Source organism: Macrotis lagotis, chromosome 5, assembly GCF_037893015.1.
Source record: "Macrotis lagotis isolate mMagLag1 chromosome 5, bilby.v1.9.chrom.fasta, whole genome shotgun sequence".
NCBI classification, from domain to species: Eukaryota; Metazoa; Chordata; class Mammalia; order Peramelemorphia; family Peramelidae; genus Macrotis; species Macrotis lagotis.
Window position 1 is genome coordinate 191,212,643 of NC_133662.1, and position 16,125 is coordinate 191,228,767.

The window sequence follows — 16,125 nt, forward strand, 5'->3', positions numbered from 1 at the left end:
CAGATTTAGTCAAATATATTATTAATTTTTTTAATTGAGTCCTCATTGAAAGTCACCACATTTTAATAGTAAAGCTTAAAAAGCTAGGAAAGAAACTTCCTTTGTTTTAAGATTTGACCCTGAGCTAAATTTGTCCACTAACAATACTGTTTAATGTGTGTTTAGTCTGACTTAAGTTTAAGATTTCAATTCAACAGACAAATGTATTGAAGATATTTCTCTCTTTTAAAATCTGACTTATATGCCCTACCAACATGTAGAATTTCCTCTTTTCCTCAGAGGATTTTAAAATGTGAGATTTGTAATTTGTTCTATTTAGATCAGATCTTTGACCTACCTGGTTGGGTCAGATGCTTCCAGACCCATAGCATATACCTTAATTTTCAAAGGAAAGTAAATAAAATTCCAGCCAGTTGTATGGAGAGGTGATTTAAAAGAAACAAGCAGTTGAAAAGGAAGACCTTTGCCAGTTCTTCTGAAATGCCTTTCTTGTTTTCCCAAGCTAATATACTCACACATTGCAGGAAATAGATGTGGGTGGTGGGAAAATGAACAGAAAATAATGTGGGCATTTTTTAAGTGAATGTCACAGGGAAAAATTTTCTCATAATAGCATCATCATCCGGCCTGAGGAGAAGAGCTTGTTGCCACAGAGAAAAGGAATTACTCAGCACATATTGTGAACTCTTGGTTTTTATTTATACTTGATTCTGAATCCTTGACCATATCTCCCAATTCCTTTCCATCTTGGCTCCTTCCTTGCCCAATCTTTTCTCTATTCCTTCCATGGTCTGGATGAAACTTTTACTTAATGCCCTTAATAAGATATTCTTTCTCCAAAGCACCTCTTTGAGGCTGTACAAATATAAATGGGAATAATAATTCACTAATCATGCAAGGGTACTCTTCAGAAACAGCTTTGCTTATCTTCAACTCCATTTTACACATGAAGATGGTGAAATTCTGGGAGCTCTAAGTGATGTACCCTGATCACCTCCCCTCCAGGGTCATCTCCAGTCATCCTGATTCATATCTGGTCACTGGATCCAGATGGCTCTGGAGGAGAAAGTGAGACTGGTGACTTAGCACAGCCCCTCCCTCCACTCAAATCCAATTGAAGTGCCTGTTATGACATCACCTCCATGACATCATGGTCTTCTTGGAGAACGAAGGACAAACATCATCACCAAATGAGAACAGAAATAATAGAAACCTGTAAGATCACCAGGTCCTTCTTCCTGCTCAGTCTAGACTGCTGGAGAATATCATAGTAAAATGAGAAAAGTATTGACTCTGGAGTCGGTGGTCTAGGTTCAAATGGTATCTTTAATGCTCATTATTTAAACAACTGCAGGAAAGTCATTTAACCTTTGTAGACCTCCCATTCCTCATCAATAAAATAAGAGCGTTGAACCAGTTGATTTCCGAAGTCTCTCCAGCTCCAAATCATAGATGTAACTCTAAATTGGTAATATCCATATCTTCTTGACTCTGAGATCAGTTCTTTATCCATTAGATCAAGCTGCTTGTTTGTGTATATATATATATATATATATATATATATATATATATATATATACACACACACAGTTTTAAGTATCTGTTGACAAAAATAAAAAGCAAAATTAAAACAAATGGACTTTGCTTTTACCATTATTTGCTGTGAAATGAGCCAATTCACTTAACCTCAGATTTTCTCAAATCCTCCTTCTGCAAAGCAAGAAGAGTTCTATGGGAAAACCTGATATAAAGCATGAATAATAATGTTTCATAGGCTCATGTGTTTTGTTAAGAATTCATATAGAAAAAAATAAACTGTCCCTATTCCCCTCACTTTTAATGATTCTTCTCAGAGACTTTTCTTTTGCTGCTGCTGTCATTTACTTAGCCCAAGTTTGAATGAGTGGCATCATACCAGATCTTATTTAAACATCAGTCAAAGATGTGCTTAGGAGCAGCTAGGTGGCACAGTGGATAGAGCACTGGCCCTGGAGTCAGGAGTACTTGAGTTCAAATCCTAGCTGTGTGGCCTTGGGCAAGCCACATAACCCCATTGCCTAGCAAAAGACCTAAAAAAAATATGTGCTTAGAGGAATCCCTGGTTTCTAAAATATTTGGGGTTAATTGTTTAAAAGGTTTACAAATCTTGATTTAGTATGTAAAGAATTTCTTCTTTTCAGGGTTTTCACTTGATTTCTTTGAGGACCTTTAGCTGAGGGTCACTGGTATAAATATCACAAATAAATAACATATTATTCTTTTTACCCAAAAAGTTAGGCTGCTGGGTGGGGTAGATGATAGGATTGTTGAGATTTGGGTAAAGAGGAATGGATGGAAAGGACTGAAAAAATTTTAGATTGATAAATTTCCATTCTCCTTTATTAATAATTACAATGGCTAACATTTATATATCACTTTTTTTTAAGTTTTTGCAAGGCAAATGGGGTTAAGTGGCTTGACAAGGCCACACAGCTAGGTAATTATTAAGTGTCTGAGGCCGGATTTGAACTCGGGTACTCCTGGCTCCAGGGCCGGTGCTCTATCTACTGTACCACCTAGCTACCTCTATATATCACTTTTAAGGTTTACATATATTATTTCATTATTTCAACTCAATAAGGTTGCCTTTAATACTTTACAAATTGTAAAACTGAAACTGAGAGGATATAAAGCTAAAAAATATCTGTTGTCCAAGGTAGAATTTGAAGTGGGGTCTTCCTGACTCCAACTCCACAGCTCTATCTACTTTGCTACCCAGTTGCCTAGCTTTGGACCATAGTGGTATTTTACTGTAGAAAGGGCTGAAAGGACTTGTCATAGATGTATATTTGGTCTTTTAACAACCAACTTGGTCCCTTTTTTGAGTTTCTCGTAGCTGTTCAGTCATGTCTTCATGATTTCATTTGTGTTTTCTTAGGAAATACCCTGGAGTTGTTTTCTATTTCCTTCTCCAGTTCATTTTACAGATGAGGAAACCAGGGTAAAGGGACTTGTCCAGGGTCACAAAGCTAGTAAGTGTCTGTGGACAGATTTAACTCATGAAAATGAGTCTTTCTGACTCCAGGCCCAGCATTCCATACATTGTTTTGTCTGTTGTTGGTGGTGCATCATTTCAGTCATGTCTGACTTTCTATTTCTTGGAAAAGATTCTAAAGTGGTTTGCCATTTCCTTCTCCAGCTCATTTTACAGTTGGAGAAAACTAAAGTAACCAGGGTTAAGTGACTTAACCTGGGTCATACAGATAGTGTCTGAAGTTGTATTTGAACTCAGGTCCTCCTAATTCTAAGGGCCAGCACTTTATCCATTATTCCACAAATTGCCCCCTATGAAACTTTTCTAAGTAAAAATTTCACATAAAGCTTAGCCTGCGAGTATTGACCTGCTATCTACTGTAACTTGCTTTTGCCTATCTTTACAAGCATCTTCAGGGATTAGAAGATAAAAACTTTCAGAAATGCTACTTTCTGGAGAAAATACCAAAAAAGTATAAAAATACCACTAAGTCTGTTTTTATTTGCATTCATATAAAAGAGTAGTCCCCAAACAGCCACCTCTTCTTCTCCCATTGCCTTCTCAGGAAAAGGAATCAGTTACTTCCACAGGGTATAGAGCTGCCAGGAGAAAGTTAAAACCTCTGGAACTGCCTGGAATCTAGAACTTAAGCCAGTGAAGGATGTAAGTTCTTGGCCCCATCAAGCACGTTAGCACATCATCTAAGCCAATGGTAGATAGATAACACCACATTCCTCCAACTGGAGCTAAACTTGTACCTCGGCTGTCCCAGCTCCTTGGTGCAGGCTTAGCTCAGGAGGAGAAGGGCTTACACAGTTAACATTTACTGAAAGGTGGAATGAGTCCCCTGGTTAGCATCTACACCTTGCCCCCCTAGGTCTTCGCCAACCACAAAAAAATTGACCTTTACTTTATGGGTTAAAAATTGTATTATATTTGCAAGAATTTTTTTAAACAACACTACCATAATAATATGGAGCATTTCTATAATAATATTATATAATTTATATAATAATAATTACTATTTCTATAGTGCCCACTAGGTAAGGGACTTTTAAAGTTGTTGGGGTTTTTTAAATATGGTGTTTTAGGATTTATAAAATGTTTTATCTATTAGTTCTTTTGGACTTTTCACCAACCCTGTAAGGGAAAAGGAAGTAAAAGGAACAAGCATTTGTTATGTACCTACTTTGTATCAGGATATATGGTTAAGTGTTTTGCAAATATTGTATCATTTGATTCGTACAGCAACTCTCTGAAGCAGGTAATACTATTATCCCTATTTTGCAGTTGAAGAAAGTGAGCCAACAGAAATTAAGTGGCTTGTCCAGGTAGTGTCGGAAGCCAGATTTGAATTCTACTGTTCCTGACTCCAGATCCAATCCATTATGCCAACTAGCTATTATTAACCCCATTTTATAGATGGGGAAAATTGAGTTCTAACACTGGAAAGCCTTTTAGGATGGACCCAGTCATGAGGACCAGTTCAGAGAGGCTCTGAAGCAAAGTGCTGGGGTTTTTTTCTTTTAGCCACTGAAATTCTAGATCTCCATGAAATCTGTGTCAGGTGCCAGTGGAACAAGAATCCCCACCTCAACACCAGAAAAGTAAGTTCTTGAAACTTGTAATAACCCCCCCCCAGATTTAGTAGCCCCAAATCCTTAGCTCAATCCTTTCTCAATAAAGCCTTATTTTTCCATCTAGCTGATCACTTATGGAATGTTAATAAATGCTTGATGACTGACTTTTTCTATGGAACTAGGGAGACGAGAGACCCAGTCCAGGGTAACACACTGAATGGTCTCCTGGGCTTTCAGATCATCCTAGCTACAGAACCACAGGGCCTCTCCTAAGGCAATATGACTACCTAGCACCACACGCCAGGGGACTTAAGACCCAGGGCAGGATATTACTCTTTAAACTTTCCTGATTTATCAGAAGGATTTTTCTACATCAAAAATACAAAGAAAAGGATAAAAAGAGTCTTTTGGAATGCCTTCCTATAGAGACATTGGTTAAAAATGTCACCTTTAAACATTATTTTTTAAAAAAAAGAAAGAAAAGACCTATTCCAGGATAACAGTTATCTTCATAGGTTGTGAAGCACTTTAACAGCCAAATGTGGGGTTTTATATTTGCTCTTGCAGGTAATAGGGAGGCATTGGAGTTTATTGATTAGGAGACTGATGGGATCCGATACAAACTTTAGTAGCCTTCCTCTGAGATTATCTTTCATCTGGGGTGTATGGAGTATTCAAGGAGGACTAGTGTTCTGGTGTGAGGGCTTGCTGAGCTGCTCATCCATCTCTGGTACCTATCTAGTATTCAACTCTCACCTATGGCTCCAAGAAGTTACAGCATGTACAATGGCTACAACTGATAAAACTATCTCCACAGATGATCTAAATAGATTGAGGGTAACAAACAGGCCACAAAGCAAGCAGGGAAGGGGGGATAGGGGAAGTGTCTACCCCAAGCATGTAAGAACTTCCTGGTGGAATGGGAGGATGAGAACATTTGTTCCACAGGCTGAAGCAGACACTGTGGAATGCTTATAGGATTGAAAACACTAAGGGCATTTCTGTATCCAGGGCCATTACTGGTTGTCTTGACTTTTATTCTGACCCTAGACGTCAATGACTCTAGAAAAGAGAATGAGGCTGACAACTCCCAGCCACTCTGAGCAATAATCTATAAAACTAAGGAGACTGGATTAGTAGATTTTAAACTCCATGAGGACAAGAACTGCTTCATTGTTGTAATTTTGTAAACTTATAAATTTGTTTTAAACTTATAAATTATAACTTAATAAATTCTTACTAATTTGAAATTGAAATGTGATGAAATGATCTCTAGGTTCTACAAATATTTCCTTTGAAATTTCTTTTTAAAATCTTAATTAACTAGCTGCCTCAAGCACCTGATTGGAGTTGTTCTCTTCCTCCCTCTGTGATACCAGGCTCAGTTATGCTGGCCAGAAGTAGTCTCAAGCAGCAGGGGGAATTCAAAAAATTCTTATCTCATTGAGGCAGGAACAGTGCCCAGGGGTAACTCGTGGCTTAGGCTGAGGTATTCTGTGTCCCATCATCTGAGTTTACCTTTCCTGTCAGACTAACCCTTGCCTCCAGCAGCTGCTTTCCTCACACAAGTAGAAACTTGTACCCAATTCTTAAAATATTCATTGACTCAAAGCCATTTCCTCAGGTTTTTTTTTTTCTCCTCCAAACATTGAGGGTGCTGTGGGCAAGGATTCCTTCTACTTATCTCTCAGAAGACCACAGACTGTGTTAACCTAACCAACATGATTAGTTCTTTCAGATGCATTAACTTTGGAATGGAGGCATTGTGGAAAATCGTCATATCTGACTCTTCGTGACCCTTTTTGAGGTTTTCTTGGTTAAGATTCTAGAGAGGCTTGCCATTTCCTTCTCCAGTTCATTTGACAGATGAGGAAACTGAGGCAAATGGGGTTAAGGCCCAGGGTCACACAGCCAGCAAGTGTTTGAAGCCAGATTTGAATTCAGGAAGATCATTTTGTTTTGTTCTGCTATATAGAGGCATTATTTAAGTAAAATGTCATAGCCCTCTGTAGCCACAGCTGGACTGTGATTGAACCAGAACAATAGAAAAACATTGAGAATCTGAGAAAAGAATCAGTGTAGGAAGGTTAGCAAGGATGGGGGGGGTTGCTTCTCTTTTCATTAATGCATCTTTATGCAGTTTTGGCATACAGATGGGAGGCACTTTGTTGGAGAAGAAACCTGAAGGAGGAAGTTTATTCTATAGAATTAAAAACTTTTATAGTCAACCACTAATATGTACAGAGTGATCTTGGACTCTATAGCTTTCAGGTACTTGTGTGATAATTAGATGTGTAGAATATCTACTACGGTTATTGATTTTCTCTTGATCTGTTTTTTAAAAACAAGCTTTAGCATTATAGATGACTTTGTTGGATGAACCTTTGTTCACTAATCACAACTAAGTGAGGCATTTTGTTGTTCTGTCATTTTGGTCATATTTGACTCTTTGTCTATTTAGGGTTTTCTTAGCAAAGATATCAGAGTGGTTGGCCATTTCCTTCTTCAGCTCATTTTACAGATGAAGAAACTGAGGCAACCAGGATGAAATGACTTGCCCAGGCTCATACAGCAAGTAATCTGAGGTCAGATTTGCATTTGAAAAGATGAGTCTACTTAATAATTACCTAGCTGTGTGGCCTTGGGCAAGCCACTTAACCCCATTTGCCTTGCAAAAAAAACTTAAAAAAAAAAAGAAAAGAAAAGATGAGTCTTCTTGACTCCAGTCCCAGTACTGTGCCATATAAGTGAGGCACTAAGGGAAAAGATTCTAGGAAGGTGGAGGAATAGATAGAAAATACTGGGCTCTCCAAAATTCTCAGACAAACAAGACAAAACATTGCCTCAAAGTTAATTTAGAGAAAAGAAATAAACTAAAGTTGAGGTAAAGCACTTGTCCTCCTAAGACCCAGGAAAGACCTGACCTCCAAGAGAGGAAACTTGATTCACTGCAGTGCAAACACCGCCATGCAGACTCCACTGAATCAACAAAGGACAAGCAGTAGTCACAGACTCAGGAATTTTCACTTCATGAACAATGTGAAGGTAGAACAGTTGAGTAGGCGAAGAGCAAAGGACTCTTCACTGTCACAGGATACCAGGCTCAGTTATGCTGACTAGAAATGGTCCCAAGCTACAGCTGTGGACAAGGAGGAATGAGCACACACATAGCAGAGGGTCAGGGACCCTGCTGGCTGTGGACACTGGTAGGACAGTGGAGACCCTGATTTCAGTTCCAAGGCAGAGGGGCAGGCTAAAGTCTGCAGCCATCGGAGGACCACAAGGGGTAGTGTGGCCTGGGAGTCTTGGCCTTGACTTAGGGAGGAGGGAGAACTCAGAAAACAATAAGAAAAACCTGAAGCCTGAGGTGAAATTCCTCCACAACTCAAGACTAGAACCTGACTATAATAATGTCACTAAAAAAAAAAGATGGACAAGCAAAGGAGAAAGAAAAATAACCCTATCATGGATAGCTATTATTGGTATAGAGAAGTTACTGAAGTTTAAAAGGCCACTTCTACTTCAGAGAAACATATCATATGGTTACAAGCACAAAAAGAATTTTTTGAAAGGATTTTGAAAATTAGGGAGTTTGAGAAAAATTAGGGAAAAAAGTAAGAGCAATCCAAATAATTAAGAAAACTATGAAAAGAAAGTCAACAATTAAAAAAGTTCTAAAAACTTAAGAAAATAACTAATTAAACATTAGAATAGGGAAAGAGGAAGCCAGTAACATTATGACACTAAAAATAATAAAATAAAATCAAAAGAACATAAAAAAGAAGAGAATGTGTAAAAACAACTCAGGAGAGGAAAGATAACAGGAGAGACAATAGGAGAATCATTGGACTACATGAAAATTATAATCAAAAAAAGTTAATTTTAAAAATTATAAACTTTCCCTGACATTCTAGAATGATAGAGTAAAAGGAAAAAAAAGAGAAAAAAATCTATCAATTACTACCTGAAAGAAATTCCAAAATGAAAACTCACAAGAACATTATAGTCAAGTTTCAAAGCTCCCAGGTCAAGAAGAAAATGCCACAAGCAATAAGAAAAAAGAAAGTTTAAATACTGTGGGGCAATAATAAGGATTACACAAGTTATACATTTTCTACATTAAAAGACCAAAGGGCTTGGAGAATTATTTTTTTGAAGAGCAAAGAAGTTGGGTTTGCAATCAAGAATAACTTATCCAGTAAAGCTGAGTATATTCCTGAATGGGAAAAAAAATGTCTATTTAATGAACTGAAAGATTTTCATGTATTTGTAACCAAAAAAAAGAGAAGTCAAATTGGCATATAAGATCCAGGAGAAACATAAAGTGCACATTGAAGACCAATTATAAAGGACTCAATAAGGCCAAACTCTTAACTTCTTATATATATAATCTATACTCTTAAGAATATTAGTATTACTTGGGAGTTTGAAAGAGCATACATAGAAAGAAGATTTGAGGTTGAGTATGAGAGGTAAAATGCATCAATTATCTCATGCAAACAAGGCACGAAAGGAAGAAATGTTATAGAGGAAGCAAGTAAGGGTGGGGTGCTAATAGTGCTGGAATTTTATTTTCACTGGACCTAGGTGAAAAAGACATTTTAGACTTTTAGAAGGGTATGCAGCTCAAATAGGAGGAAGGGAGGGGAAGAGGATAAGGAAGGAAGGAACTCTTCAAGGAGAGGGTAGAGTAAAGAAAAGGAGAGTAAGGGGAGAAAATAAGGCATATATTTTTTAAAAGGTTCAGAGTAGGGACATAGTAGTTAGACCTAAATTAAATTATGAGGAAAGATAGTAAAAAGAGAGGTAAAGGATAATTGTAAGGAAAAATAGGATAGAGGGAAATATACAACTTTGAATATGAATGGGATAAACTTACTCATAAAATGGAAATAGATAGCAAATGGATTAAAAATCAGATTCCAACAATATGTTGTTTACAAGAAACATACTCAATTAAAATAAAAGACTGGAGTAGAATTTATTATGCTTCAGCTGATATTTTAAAAAAGAGCAGGGGTAAGTATCATATCTCAGAAAAAGTTAAAGATAAAAAATAGATTTAATTAAAAGAGATAAACAGGAAGACTACATTATGACAAAAGGTACTATACATAATGAAGAAATATTATTACTAAATCTATATGCACAAAATGCTCTATCATCTAAATTTTTAAAGGAAAAGTTAAATAAATTGCAGATGGGAATAGATAATAGTACTATAATAGTGGGGGACTTTAACCTTCCCATCTCAGAATTAGATAAATCTAAACCAAAAATAAACAAGAAAAAATTCAAGAAGGTGAATAAAATTTTAGCCAAACTAGATATTAAAGCTATCCAAAGATTATTGGATAGAAAGGAATATATTTTTTTCTCAGTGGCAATGCTACCTTGACAAAAAAAAAATCTTATATTAGGAAATAAAAACTCATAGGAATATCAAATTCATCCTTTTCAGATTACAACGCAATAAAAATTATCTTCAATTAGGATGGAAACAAAGATTAAAAGCCAATTGGAAGGAGCAGCTAGGTGGCATAGTGGATAAAGCGCGGCCCTGGAGTCAGGAGTACCTGGGTTCAAATCTGGTCTCAGACACATAATTACCTGTGTGGCCCTGGGCAAGCCACTTAACCCCATTGCCTTGAAAAAATCTAAAAAAACAAAAAACCAATTGGAGGGGGCAGCTAGTTAGCACAGTAGATAGGGTACCAGCCCTGGAGTCAGGAGGACCTGAGCTCAAATGTGGCCTCCAACATCTAATAGTTACCTAGCTGTGTGACCTTGGGCAAGTCATTTAACCCCATTGCCTTGCAAAAATCTAAAAAAATAAAACTTTATTTATGGGAGAAACCCCCCCCCAAATAGATTAACCAATGGTTAGTATAATTTTTTTAAAAGAAGAAAACTAAATCATTAGTATTAAAAAATGAAAACAGTTAATATACCACTAACAAAGATGATATCAAAGCAATCATAAGGACTTTTGTCCAATTAAATGCCAATAAATTTAGCAATTTAAGTGAAATAGAAGACTAGATACAAAAATATAAACTACCTACGTTAACAAAAGAGGAAATAGAATATCTAAATAAATCTATCTTAGGAAAAGAAATTGAACAGAGCACCTAAGGAAAAAACAACAGAACTAAATGAATTTAAAAATGAATTCTGCCAAACATTTTTTTTTAGGTTTTTTGCAAGGCAAACAGGGTTAAGTGGCTTGCCCAAGGCCACACAGGTAATTATTAAGTGTCTGAGACCGGATTTGAACCCAGGTACTCCTGACTCCAGGGCCGGTGCTTTATCCACTATGCCACTACGCCACCCCATCTCCAAACATTTAAAAATAAATTAATTCCAAGTTTAAATTATTTGGAATAATAGGCAAAGAAGGAGCCCTAGCAGACTCCTTTTATGCAATAAATATGGTACTAATACCTAACCCAGAAAAAGCAAAACAGAGAAAGAAAATTTAATTGATGAATATAGATACAAAAATCCTAATAAAACACTAGCTAGGAGACTATAGTAATATATAACAAAGATAACACATTGTGACCAAATGGAATTTATACCAGGAATGCAGAGATAGTTTAACATAAGGAAAACTGATTTAGAAAATAAGAGAGACCTGTCAATGGACAGGTTAAGTGATTTATTTGACCATAGTCACTGCTAAAATATAACAGAAATACTTTAATGCAAATCTTACACTATTTGGATTATCTTTCTTGAAAGATTTTCTTTTATTTTTGTCTGCCCTGTGATTTCAGTTAAATTTAAAGATCCTCTAGTGTAGAAAGTCTATGGAATGCACATCAACAGTGAAAACCCTTATACTTTACAATCTTAGAAAGTTGCTTGGGGATCCTGAGAGATTAATCATCGTACCCAGGGTTGTTGGTTCTTGTCCTTTGTTATCAAAGAAGATCAAAATAATATCGTTATGCTTGAGACAAATTATAGTGTGTTCAGCAGTGGCTGATCAGACCAATATGAGCTCAGAATGTTCTACCACAGGTTGGGCACAACTAGTCCATGTGAACATCTGGGATGGGTACTCTAAACTTTCATATATCATGTTTTCTTTGAGCTGCTTCCATTCTGCCTTCCTCATAGAGCACAATCCCCTCACTGATGAGGGCACGCCATGCTGGACGGTCCTCATGTGCCAGTGGATCCCATGCTGTACAATCCATTCTAAAGTTCTTCAATGAGACTTTTAGTGTGTCTTAGTATCACTTCTTCTGACCCCCTTGTGAACACTTGCCCTGTGTGAGTTCACCATGAAATAGTTTTTTTGGCAAAAGCACTTCTGGCCTTCTAACAATGTGTCCAGCCCATTGTAGTTGCACTCCCTGTAGTAATGTTAGAATGCTAGGCAGTTTAGCTTGAGAAAGGACCTCAGTGTCTGGCATCTTCTCCTGACAGGTGATCTTCAGAATCTTCCTAAGACATGGAAGCAATTCAGTTTCCTGACATGGCGCTGGTAGACTGTCAACATTTCATAGGCATACAGCAATGAGGTCAATACAATAGTTCTGGAGACCTTCAGTTTGGAAGTCAGTCTAATACCTTTTCTCTAGTATGTGTCATACCTAGTATTTGTCAGAATCCAAGTCTTCTTGACTTAATTCATCATGGCACTTTGTCTTTAAAAATAAGCTGTTTGGGGGAGCTTTTCTTGCCTAGAGTTGTGTTTGTGGACCATAATTTGATTCGGCATCACCAAATCCATAAATGGCTTTTATTTTTTCTGCACTGTGATTTCATTTAAATTTAAAGATCCTCTAGTGTGGAAAGTCTATGGAATGAACATTAAACAGTGAAAACCCTTGTACTTTAAAATCTTAAAAAGTTGCTTGGGGATACTGAGAGATTAATCATCTTACCCAGGGTCCTTGGTTCTTGTTCTTTGTTATCAAAGAAAATCAAAATAATATCGTTACACTGACTTTGAAAATCAGTCCACCAAATCCAAAGGAAGCAAAAATAACAGTGGAAGGATGTTAGGTAGATTAGTTTGGAACTTAGAAATAGCTCCAAGGTTCTTAATAGACTGTGTTCGAGACTTGGCTAAAAAATCAAGGAACCTGAAGTCTTCATCTTCTTGGTTCTTGGTTTGGGGAAGTATTCTCACTGCACCCATGAAGGAAAAGGTATAGGCCCTGACTCTTTGGAATTGTAAAAAGTCCAGTTTATGGTTACCCCGTGCAACCAGAAACTCAGTGTCTCTGCTCACTACTCTGAACTTATCTCAGGTTTGTAGAACTAGGTGAACACATCGTTCCTCCAGATTTTCTACAGATCTAGACAGAATGAGAAGGTCTTCCATTGACAGGTCTCTCTAAGCATTGCTTTTGCCGTACAAGGTGGACTGGTCCCTGAAAAGAGCTATGCTTAAATAGTCTTTATTCTATTGAATGATAATATGACATCAAACCATAATTGTGCTGTGTTATAGTCTAGTTCAACAAAGATAAGTAGGGGTTCAATTCATTTATCTTTGTATTCCCCTTTATTACCTAGATCATCATCTTTCCCTCTCCTGTCTGCAAATTATAGAGATGTGTATAAATATATATGCACATATAGAGAGATTTAGATTAGATAGACAGATAGATATGTACATGTGTACACATGGAGACATAAATATTCGTATGTTGTACTGTGTGCTATATATACATTCATTAACATACATTTGTTTAGATGTACACGCTGTATTTATAAACATATACACACGCATGGTCTATCTCACCAATAAAATGTGAATTCCTTAAGGCAGAAATAGTTTTATAACAAAGACTCCCAAGCATAGCACAGTGCTTCCAATACAATAGATATTTAATCGATGCTTGATAGACTGGATTGAATTAGATTTGATAGGAATGCAATGGAATGGAGTGGAATAGATTGTAAGATAGTAGGCTTAGAAACAATCTTAGGAGTTTTTAATGTCACAGTTTTTTATGTCACAGATTCCTTTGGCAGTCTGGTGAAGCCTATAGAGAGTCCTTCTCCAGATGTTTTTAAGTGAATAACAAAATAAATAAGTTTCCAAAAGAACCCAATTATATTGAAATGCAGTTAACCAAAAAATGTCATGGGCCACAGGTTAAGGACCCTTGCTCTTGTTCTGCCCAGAATTAGAGAGTTTTCTGTTTTCTGATAAATGTCTGTCGAATAGATGAATGAATAATATGGATTGGGTTGGTGTAGCCAGTGTTTAGTAGCACCTCAATACACAAGTATAGTGCTTAGTATGTAAATTGACTCTTTTAAAACAAGAATCAGACCATTGGGGTGACTTTCCCAAGGCCACACAGTGAGTCTATGGCAGATGGAGACCAGAACCAACCAGCTTTCCCCAGCCATCAAGCCTATCTTTAAGACCACACAAATAAATAAAAAGAAGCAATTTGATGGAGCTAAAGGAGAAGGGAGCTTAGGAGGGAAGAGGATAGAGCCTTTGAGAAGAGAGGTGAAAGCAACCCTACTAATGGTACTGGGTTTGCATTTAAAGAAAGGGAAAGCAGTGAAAGATCAAAATAAATAATAAATAGTCAACCCACTCCACATGAAATCATTAGCTTCTTTCAGCAAAACCTCAGATAGCAAAGCACCACAAAATACAATCAGCCCAGGATTAGACATTTTAATGTGAAAATATAGTTCTATGGATCTCTGACTATCTAAAAGTGGATTTGGAGAAAAGCTCCTATCTCAAATCCCTTCTGTGTCCCCTGAAAGTGCAGCTGGCCTCCTAGGCTCGTTAGCTCAAAAGCAAAACCTCAGTCCCTATTTTGCAGAAACATTTCCATTTACTGGGCTGTCTGTCCCAGGAGCAATTTGCCACAATGGAAAGAGCTGCCATTTGACCTACAATGCAATTTTGAACTAATTAATAAAGTGACCATTAGTGCCCCAAGGGGATAATAACAGGAATAAAAACAAATTATCGCTATGGCTAATGCTCGCTAACTGGGGTGCAGAGGAGATTACCTCATTGTATTGTAAATTTCTTACAGCTCCACTCCCTTTTTTTTCCACAAATACTTTTAAAGTGCACCCACTCAACACTTGGACCTTCTAGGGCCCTTGCAAACCACATAAGAATTAGCCCTTCAAAGATCAATGAAGAGCTAATTGCTACTAACAAAGTACCACCTGGAGAGAAATGTTACAATATGCCTTTATTATAAAGCACCCGCTTTCTCCTTCCCCTCTCCCTGGGCTTTTCTCCTCTCCCTCCCTCCTACCATGATGGAACAAGAGTGAATTGGAGAAAAAGATAAGACACGTCAAGGACTCTGAGGCTTAAGAACTGGAGATGCTCTGGGTCTGTTTGTCTTGCTGAGCTGTACTTCACCCTCATCCTATTGCCTTCTATAGCTTATTTATCACTCTTAGGATTTGTTGCTATCGTTGTACCACCAGGTAGGAATACCGAGGTAAAATCTATGGGGGAAACAATCTCTAACAAACAGAAACTAAAGCAAGAGTTAGAAACCAAGGTGTGGTTTCACCATGCCCTAATTAAGCAGTCTGTGAGACTGGAAATCTATTTTATTCTAACCACAATTGTAGGTACCCACCTATAGCTACAATCCATAACTTGGGACTTCCATAGCTTTTATCAGTGCACTCAAAGATTTCCAGAAAGGCAGGTTGTGGAGTAAAACATGCTCTGGCCTGAGGATCAAGCCACTAGACCTGGAGTCTAGTAACCTTCTGTACTTCAGATCAGACAAAACTACATATGTGGGTGTGTGTATACATATGTATATGTATGTATACATATATATTTATATATGTTTCTATATATGTGTGTGTCTACAAGGTGAAAGATTGTGACGTGTGAAGAGAAAGCTAAAGATGTACAGGATGTGTTTGTATTCTATTCAGTAAAAATGAAGGTCATTTGAAAGAATAAAATTGATAATGTAATAAAGCAGAGGGGAATCCTCATTTGTGTTTAGAGGCTGGAGGGTACGAGAATATGTTGAGAAAGATGACAAGAAAAATCACTGTATGTTGAACTATATAATAGGCATCAGGGTCTTCCTATGAACAAGAAAGCTTATAGCAGAGAAGGGTGTGTGTCCCAAGCTTCAAACCTGAGAAGTCAGTGAGACTCTAGAAATTACAAACCCCTTAGTTTAGCTTCTATTCCTGTCAAAAGTCTAGAACACATTATTGGGGTTGCTTTTTAAGTACTTAGAAAGGAAGCAGCAATTATTAATAGCCAGCATGACTTCATCAGGAAAAAAATATTCCAGGAAAAAAATTTATTTTTTTACAAAAACTGGTAAAACCGAGGAATACTGTGATAATAGCTAGCATTTATATTATGATTTGAGGTTTGTAAAATGCTTTACAAATATTATCTCAACTCTTTCCCTTCTTTCAAGATGGTAGACCAAAAAACTCAAAAGGTCAAATAAAGGTCAAAAATAAAATTAAAGAAAAGAACAAAAAGGAAAATGTGGCTTTTCCTTGAAAGTTTTGGAGTTGGAACCCTGTACT

At 37.0% G+C, this 16,125-nt stretch overlaps 1 long non-coding RNA gene across 1 annotated transcript in view; it reads right to left on the minus strand.

Moving 5' to 3' along the window:
* Window positions 1-1,306: 1,306 nt before the first annotated feature.
* Window positions 1,307-16,125, minus strand: part of LOC141490001 (uncharacterized) — a 35,231-nt gene continuing 20,412 nt past the window's right edge. The window contains exon 3 of the long non-coding RNA XR_012469048.1: window positions 1,307-1,600. This is a non-coding gene — a long non-coding RNA (uncharacterized LOC141490001). The remainder of the gene's footprint in view (window positions 1,601-16,125) is intronic.